The following is a 9315-nucleotide window of genomic DNA, read 5'->3' on the forward strand; positions in this document are numbered from 1 at the left end:
ATAAAGAATTTTGAAAAAAATTGTTTAGATTGAAGTAGCCAAATCTAAACGATCGTGTAAAAAAAATAAACAGTGATGTACCAAAAGAATTAAAAAAAAAAAAAACAAGGGTTATGATAACTCTTCCCCCAAACAAGAGTAGGGTTACCATAACCCAACCCCACAATGATAACCCTTGGGCCAAACGACCCCTAAGATTTTTTAATCCTTCTAGATTATAATGGTTAAATACGATGTAAGCTTGCAGATTCGAAGTAGTTAGTGTTTGAGTGTGTTTTCGGTTCGATCTTCAATTTTTTAAAAGTTTTAATTTAATTGTAGGTTCATGTGTATACGATGATTATGACATGTATAAATTGTGTAAAAAAGTTCAAATCTAGTATTAATGACAAATCTATATATTTTATTGATAGAAGCTTTATATCGTAATTTAAATAGCCTAACAAGCAGAGTTTTAAGATGCTTAGTTAAAGTTCATTTCTTATTTCAAAAAATTATAAAATAAATAGGAAAATTATTGAAATTTTGTCATAAGTAGAAAAAATATTTATGGTCTATAAAAAAAAAAGGCTCACATCAAACATTCCAAAATTTCCAAAAGCAAATTTGAAATTCGCATGGCCTATTTCTCCACGATCATTGATTTCTTCCTTCGATTTCTTCATCTCCTCTTCGAGCATCTCCAATTCCAATTTCTTTCTTCATCTTGTGGATCTTAGGTATGCATCTTCTTCATTCTTTTCTTTTTATTGTTCTTACTTTTCTTCTTCCTCTCCTCCTCCCAAATCAAAGTTTTCTTCTTTTTCTTACTTACTGTATTTTTTTCCTTCTTCTTTTTATTCTTTGATAATTCTTCTTTTTCTTATTTTCTTATTCTTCTTGTTCTTCTTCATAATTCTTCTTTTTCTTCTTATTTTCAATAATAATTATTTGTTTGTACTTAAATTTATGTTTATTCTTATCTGTGAGAATGTCTTATTATTATTATTATCATCATCATTTGGGATCATCTTCTTCAATAGTTGTCTTCCACATCTTCTTCTTCAACTGAAATATATAAATAGACAAGATAGAGTGCTATCTCTATCTATCTCTTTATTTTGTGATAGAGATAGATGTTATCAGGACGTCGAAAAATACCATCCCGACGTCGTCCTGACGCTTTTTGGAACCGCTCCCGACGTCTTTAGTCTGTTGGGAAATCGTTTAAATATTTATATATTTTTAATTATTTTTTTATTCAATTGCAGTATTCGTTTTCAATCTAATACGATTTATTCAATAGTAAATTATAGAAAATAAACAATAAATTAGTAAACAATTACATAAAATATCAAATTTAAATTCAATTTCATATGTTTACGATTCCAAAAGGTACATAATACACCGACTAAAAAAATAGTAAATGTTAAAAAAAAAATACATAGAATTCCAAAAACTATTTATGTCTCCTAACAAGTCGCATACGCCATTTTACACTAACGAGACCTACAATGATAAAAAAGTGTCTAAGTTTAGTACATATACATATCATCACTGAATAATGTAATTTAAAAAACATAATAATGGAAACATATATACGTATCGGAAGGGATCATGATCCTCTCTGTGCCTGGCTCATTTCTTCTATGAGGTTCCATATTTGTTCCACTTGTGAAGTCAACATCTTTGATGTCTTTCTCTGTTCTTCAATCGCTCGCTTAGCTTCATCAAGCTTGACTCATAATTCGTACTCTTTCAATTGCGAATATGAGGTTGAGGAACTGCTAGCACTCACTGTCGTCTTGCGGGACTTGGGCTTGGGTCCCCAACCAAGACCTTTGTTAGAAATAAGGTCGATCAGATTAATTGTTGTGTCGTGACGAACCACTGCCCTGAAAGCAAGCTCGGCTGACCGTGGTGCTAATCGTTATGTCGGTTGCTCCCCAAGATTAACACAACTTCCTAATACTAACGTGCACTCGTAAGCACAGGGAATAGAAATAAAAGGCTTATGTAAATGCTCAGAATGCAGGGTGAAAACGAGAGGAAGAGAGAAGAAGGTTGAAGTGAATATGTTTGTATTGTGTGAATGATGGAATGATTTCTCTCCAATTTATAGAGGGGCGAAGAGGGCAATGCGTGGAGGAGAACGATTATCGAGAATGAGAGGACGCGAGCGAAAATCGTGAAAATATGACAGAGAGTTAACGTCAGATGAACACGTTTCACGACGAACGTTGAATTACGCAAACATGCGCCACGTACGTCGGATGCCTTGACTGTGTAAATAAATTACACGTGTCCTAGCTGCCAACGCAAAAAATAAAAGAAAAATAGAAATAAAATTATATTCCTATTTTTCGCGCAAGCATGGTTGCCCGAGCTCGCCGTTCAACCAGACGGACAGCAGCGGCGGCGTGCGTGTGGGATAGGGTTATACTATCACCACTTTACTCAGTTTGTAGTCCCCTTTCAAGACTTGAGTTTATATGTCCTCTTCCCACTTCAAGATTTATCAATGTGAGACAAAGATTTGTGATTTGTTGCTTTGCTATTTGGGTCAAGCCCAATAAGTCATTTCCAATAATCCCCCACAAATGACTGTAGCAGCAAAGTTTCTGGGTAGGCGAAGAAGAATGAGATTTGTTCTGAGCATAGAGGAGATATTAAGCTTAGGCACCAATATCCGAAGATTTGAATTGATGCGTAGTGAAGTAAGGCAACAACCTTGTTTAGAGGGAGTGAATTATATCTTGAACTCCTTGTAACACTTGGTTGAGACCCTTACGACATGCTCTGTCTCTAGAAAAAGCCTTTGTTTCTGCAATGTAAAATTGTGCCTTTCTAGCCATGCACATAGACCAAACCTCGGGTCGTCGTGAGAGCTCTAGAAAGAGACCTTTAAACTCTTTCATATAAGGCGACCCCACCTTCACTGTCACGTTATATGCTCCATCAAGTTTGCCAAGTCAAACCACTCAAAAAGAGCTATGGAGACTTTAATATTATCCATACTGACTATGGACTCAAAAAGGTTTTGGATCATCCATCTAGTCCATTTAAGGACTGTCTATATGATGGGCTATGGACCATCAAGTCTATTGCAACAGACCACCCAATAAGAGGCTATGGACTATCAAGTCTATCGCAATAGACCACCCAATTATCAAGTGCTATGGATCTCCGAAGGGCTTTAGGCCCATGTTCACAGAGGAATCTAGGACCACTTTCCTTGTTAATCCTTTGGTTAAAGGATCTGTCAAGTTCTTCTCAGTTCGAACAAATTCCAAGGAAATGGTTCCTTCCTTTAGCAGTTGTTTTACTATTGCATGCCTAAGACGTATGTGTCTACTCTTACCATTATAAACACTGTTCTTGGCAGTACATATCGCAGCTTGCGAATCACACTATATAGACACAGGTACATATGTCCCCCACAATGGTACATCTCCTAGTAGATCTTTGATCCACTTAGCCCCCTGTCTTGCCAACTCTAATGCTATAAACTCGGATTCCATCGTGGATCTGGCTATACAAGTCTGTTTTGCAGACTTCCAAGATATTACTCTACCTCCGAGAAAAAATACATACCCACTAATGGAGTTAACCTCATCATTATTTGTGGCCCAGTTTGCATCATAATATTCTTCTAATACGGCAGGAAATTTGTTGAAGTGTAAACAGTAATCTATCGTCCCTTTAAGATATCTCAATAGATGGCATAAGGCATCCCAGTGGTATCTATCAAGACTATGTGTATATCTACTGACAGCATATGCAATATCCGGTCTAGTGTAATTCATTAAATACATCACACTACCTATGATCTTTGCATATTCAGGTTGAGACACACTATCTCCTTTATTCTTCTTAAGATGTTTACTAGCGTCAAAGAGAGTTCTCACAGGAGAAACATCAAAGGAATCAAACTTCTTTAGTATTTTCTCCACGTAGTGAGATTGACATAAAGACATACTAGTTTTGTTTTTCCTGATTTTAACACCTAGGATTATGTCTGCTTCTCCTAGGTCTTTCATTTCAAAGTGTGATGAGAGAAATAACTTAGTATCAGTTATTAACTCCGTGTTTGTTCCAAAGATTAACATGTCATCAACATATAGACATTAATATGCAATCAGCTCCAAACATCTTTGAATAAACACACGTATCGGAGGAATTTATTTTAAATCCATTGGTTATCAACGTATTATTAAACTTTTCATACCACTGCTTGGGAGCTTGCTTGAGACCGTATAGGGATTTTCTCAGTTTACACACTTTGTTTTCTTGCCTAGAAATTTTAAAGCCTTCTGGTTGTGTCATATACATTTCTTCTTCTAAGTCACCATTTAAAAAAGCAGTTTTTACGTCCATTTGGTGAATAAGAAGGTTATGTATAGCGGCTAATGCAATCAAGGCCCTAATTGTGGTTATCTTAGTTATAGGGGAATATGTGTCAAAATAATTAATGCCTTGTTTCTGGGTATACCCTACTACCACTAATCTAGCCTTGTATCTTTCTATTGATCCATTTGGTTTTGTTTTTCTTTTGAAGATCCACTTACATCTAATTGGCTTGTTTTCCATAGGAAGGTCCACTAGGTCCCATGTAAGATTCATGACCAGTGAATCCGAATCCAGTTCACTTTTAATGGCCTCTTTCCACATACTTGACTCTATAGAGTTCAGCGCTTCTTGGTAAACTTTAAGTACAAGTTTGTGAAGTTACAGTCAATTTCATCACGCCTTTCCATTATAAAAGTGCTTAGGAAATCTGGACCGAAACTTTTCTCAGTTCTCTGTCTTTTACTTCTCCTAAGTTATAATTCACATCTTAGGTTTAAAGTATTAATAGTTTCAGAAACAGGTGTTTCACTAACGATTAAGGTGTTTTTATGATCATGCATTCTTTTAGATAGGCTAGGAGCAGACAATGATTGCTTTAACGGAAATATATGCTCAAAGAATTCTGCATCTCTAGATTCGTTTATAGTTTTATCATTTAAACACATAAACCTATATGCAGCACTATTTTGAGCATACCCGATAAATATACAGTCAAAGGTTTTAGATCCTACCGTAGATTTCTTCAATGCAGGAAATGGTACCTTAGCCAAGCATCCCCAGACCTTCAAGTAGGAAAGATTTGGTGCATGTCCTTTCCAGAGTTCGTAAGGAGTTTTGTCTAGCCTTTTGTGGGGAATCCTGTTAAGAACAAAACACGCAGACAACACGACTTCTCCCCACATATTATCAGATAGACCGCAGCTTAATAACATGACATTCATCATTTCTTTAAGAGTTCTATTTTTTCGTTCTGCTATGCCATTTTGTTGTGGTGAGTAAGGAGCAGTAAATTCATGGATAATACCATTTGACTCACAAATTCTTTAAGAGTTTTATCAGAATACTCACCACCTCTATTTGATCTTAATCTTTTTATCTTTTTTCCTAACTGATTTTCAAATTCTGCCTTAAATTTTAAAAATATACTACTAGCTTCATCTTTTGTTTTTATCAGGTATATCTTAGTAAATCTAGAGTAATCATCAACAAAAGATACATAGTAGTTTTTACCACCTCTACTAGTAGTGGTTCTACAATCGGCTAGATCCGAGTGAATTAATTCAAACAGATCAGTAGTTCTAGATTCAACTGGTTTGAAAGGTTTCTTATGGAATTTACTTTCTACACAAATGGGGCATTTACCAGTTTCATGCGACTCAGAAGTATTAATAAGTCTCAAGTCTTTAAGTTTCCTAATTGATGCAAAGTTCACATGTCCTAGTCTACCATGCCATAAGTTAACAGATTCAATCACGTAGGCAGAACTAGAAGCATTTTCATTTATGAAAATTGTGTTTAGCACAAACAGACCATTAGACAGATACCCCTTACCGACAAAATCTTCATTTTTGGTGAGGACAACTTTGTCATCTTCCAGTACAGTTTTAAGCCCGACCTGATTCAACATACTCCCAGACACCAGGTTCCTACGTAAGGAAGGGACATATAGAACATTACTTAGAGATAAAGTTTTGCCAGAAGTTAAGTTTAAAATAACCTTCCCTTTTCCGATTACTCTTGTAGTGGCTGAGTTTTCCATGAACACGCATTCTCCATCGGTAGTGTCTTTGTAGTCATGGAGAAGTTCACGATTGGTGCAGAAGTGTCTCGAGGCTCCAGTATCGAGAATCCAGTCCGTCTTATTTTCTATTAGATTGGCCTCTACTATGGCTGCTATGATCTCATTGTCTTGTTCTACTAGATTGGCTTGAGGTGTTGGTTTCTGACTTGGTCTCCCTTTCCTCTGGTTACATTGGTATGATTTGTGTCCTTCCTTTCCGCACACGTAACAGACCAGCTTTTTCTTCTTAATTTGTCCCCCATGAGCCTTGAACTGTCTTTTCTCTGAGTTTTTCCCCTTATGCCCTTTTTCCTGCTTGGTTCTGTCTCTGTTTACAATAGACGATTCAACTAGGTTAGCATTTTATTGTAATTTTAATTACTTGACGTTTTTTGAAAAACGTGTTAAGAAAGGGGTGATTTCAAAGAAAAATCGTCAACAATTTTTATGAAAAGGCGGAGGTAGGTCAATTTTTAGCTTTCTTGACGTTTTTAAAATATCAAGAATTTTTATAAATTTGACATTCTTGACGTTTTTTAGATGTCAAATACTATGTACTTATCCTTGACATTTTAAAAACGTCAAGTAATATCGATTAAATTTTTTACATTTTAAAACGTCAAGAATTTTTATGAAAAGGCGGAAGAGAGTCATTTTTCAAATTTCTTGACGTTTAAAAAATGTCAAGTAAGATATTTTTCCTTGACGTTTTAAAAACGTTAAGATTTACTAAATAATTAAAAAAGAACACATTGAACTTTCCATTAATTCAAAAGAGCCTTAAGTTTCTTCCTTTCCTTCGAAAATGTCAAAGTTGGTCGTCTCTCGTGTTCGCTTCCCTTTTCTTTCGTCTTCCCCATTTGCAAAAAGGAAGCACCCAAATCGTTTCTTCCCGTCCTTCGTTCTTCCCTTTGTCCGTTCTTCTCCATCTCTAAGGGCTAACCACCACACAAAAGAGAATATTTTTCTCATTGGCGGTGACCCACGACGCATTTCAGCCGGCCACTAAAAGGGACATGTTTCGACATTTCGGCACTCAGAGGCAAGAATGTTTTAACACTCTTTTTCTCTCTATTTCTTTATCAAATGAATTTCGAGCCACTCAGAGGAAAGAACGTTTCGACTGGCAAGCTCAATGGTGACCCATGGCTGAACGGCCACCCACAACTGAAGGACTCGAATCTCTGGTTTCACACAAACATTTTCACTTCTAAAAAGCTTGAAGATATCGTCCTCTCTTCACACAAGTGTGATGTATAAATTATTTTTTCCCCTTTGATTTCACATTTTTCTTAGCAAGTTGTAGGTTTGTTTATGATTTCTGATTCTTACATCCATGAAACACAGGTTTCACATGTTAGTCGTACTAACTACCAGCTTATTAATATATACCTCATCGAAAGGATTTATATGATCAAATTTTATTTCCTTACTTTTTATATCAGTTTTCCTTGGGTGTTCATGTATAGCACTATATGGCTAACCCCAATTTCAATTACAACTTATTAGATTAGCCTACTGACAGATAGTTGTAGCACCAAGGATGACTTGAGGCTTCCAACCAATGAGAGTCTGCTATCCTAGGTAACATTTTCTTATTGGCTGTTGATATTTCTCTATGTTGTTGTTTTTAGGATGTACTGGCTAAGATGGGTTTGAATAATGGTGGCTTTAGAATCATGAAAGGCTGAAACAACGTTGTAAACTATGAAAAGGACTTGAACTTCTTCCAGAACTCTCAACCCAATTGAAAGGGTTTGTGATTTTCATACTGGTTATGCTGAAATGGCTTGTTGATTTTTGGGTTAAGTTATATGTAGGTGGCTTTTGTATAGAAATGATTTAGGTCACCAGTTTGTGACTAAATAGAAGAAATTTGTAGAGGGAATTTTTAGCAAACAAATTAGATTTTTTTGTTTCTGCACTCTGTGGCCTGAAGTAGTTTTTAAGACTTAGGAATCTCACTTTTGTTTTCTTCTTTTGTGTTTCTAAGTTGAACCATCCATGAACAGCTTGGTATGTTAAGATTTTAATTATGAGAGAAATGGAATATTGATATTAGGGCTCTTGATTTTGATGCTAATGTTACTTAGATATGAAGAAGAAAGTGTTAGGGCTCATAATGTGTGTTATTCCTAAAAGCCGATTCTTCTTTCCTCATTTATTCTTTCATGTATCAGGTGCCAAGCAAAGAGCAAGTTGATGCATTATCTAGGGAGTTATAAAGTCGCACCACTGTTCTAAATTTAGCTTAATTCTGTGATGATTTCTTTATCTTGTTTGCTACATTATTCAAATCCTAAGTTATTGCATATTTCACCCTAGAATAATCTTGAGTTTGAAATATTTAATATTGTTTTTTACACTAAACCATAGAGTTATTTGTTGTTTTTCTTAAAAACTTTTAATGGTTGTGAAAGTAATACTTTAAAATATTTTAAAGATGAGTTTGGAATATTTTTAATGTAAGTGCATTTAAACTTCTTTCTTTGCCTAGTTTCAAAATAATAGATGAGACTTTGGTATGTATATTATGGGATTTGATTTGTTAACTACATGGCTTGTTTTATTTGTTGCCGGTTTATCTTTCTTTAGAACTTGGTCTCTTTGTTTCTTTTTCGTACGGAACCTTGCCTTAGAAAATTGTATATTATTTTTTTGTTATTACTCTTCGAATATAGACCATTGCTTTAATCTTGCTTCCTTTCATGTTGTGTATTGACCTGTGCATGTTCATGAGACCCCACTTTATCGTTGTGATGTTATCTACTTCTTATATATTGGCTCTGCTGTTGGTGGAACTTATTTTAGCTCATAAATTGGAGATAGAGGATGCAGAATGCAGGTTTATTTGAAGCCAAGTTTCTTCCAAGGTCATTGAGTTTCAAGCTTCTTTAGTTAAGTTTGTGTTTCTTGAACTAGAATTGTAGTCTTATGATTTTTGGAATAACATAGTTGGATTGAGTTTGTAACTTTGGAATTATCATATTAGGTCGGGTTGATAGAAGTAATGTTTTTGTATATGACAATATCGAACAAATATGTAAAGTTTTAGAAATGTTGATACATATATGGTAAAATGTTAATATATGTTAAAGTTTTGGAATTGTCCTCGCGCATATTTATGTTCGAGTTTTGAAATTATATTTGATGAATATCGTCGTTTATATATATTTATGAAACTGTTGTTGGACCAATATACAGGA

General features: G+C 35.0%; 1 long non-coding RNA gene across 1 annotated transcript; it reads left to right on the top strand.

Moving 5' to 3' along the window:
- Positions 1-510: 510 nt before the first annotated feature.
- LOC127149670 (uncharacterized) lies at positions 511-8436 on the top strand. The gene is made up of 3 exons (XR_007821404.1): positions 511-719; positions 7619-7693; positions 8290-8436. It is a non-coding gene; the product is annotated as an uncharacterized LOC127149670 (long non-coding RNA).
- Positions 8437-9315: the final 879 nt, after the last annotated feature.

Source organism: Cucumis melo, chromosome 6 (assembly GCF_025177605.1).
Source record: "Cucumis melo cultivar AY chromosome 6, USDA_Cmelo_AY_1.0, whole genome shotgun sequence".
Classification (NCBI taxonomy): Eukaryota; Viridiplantae; Streptophyta; class Magnoliopsida; order Cucurbitales; family Cucurbitaceae; genus Cucumis; species Cucumis melo.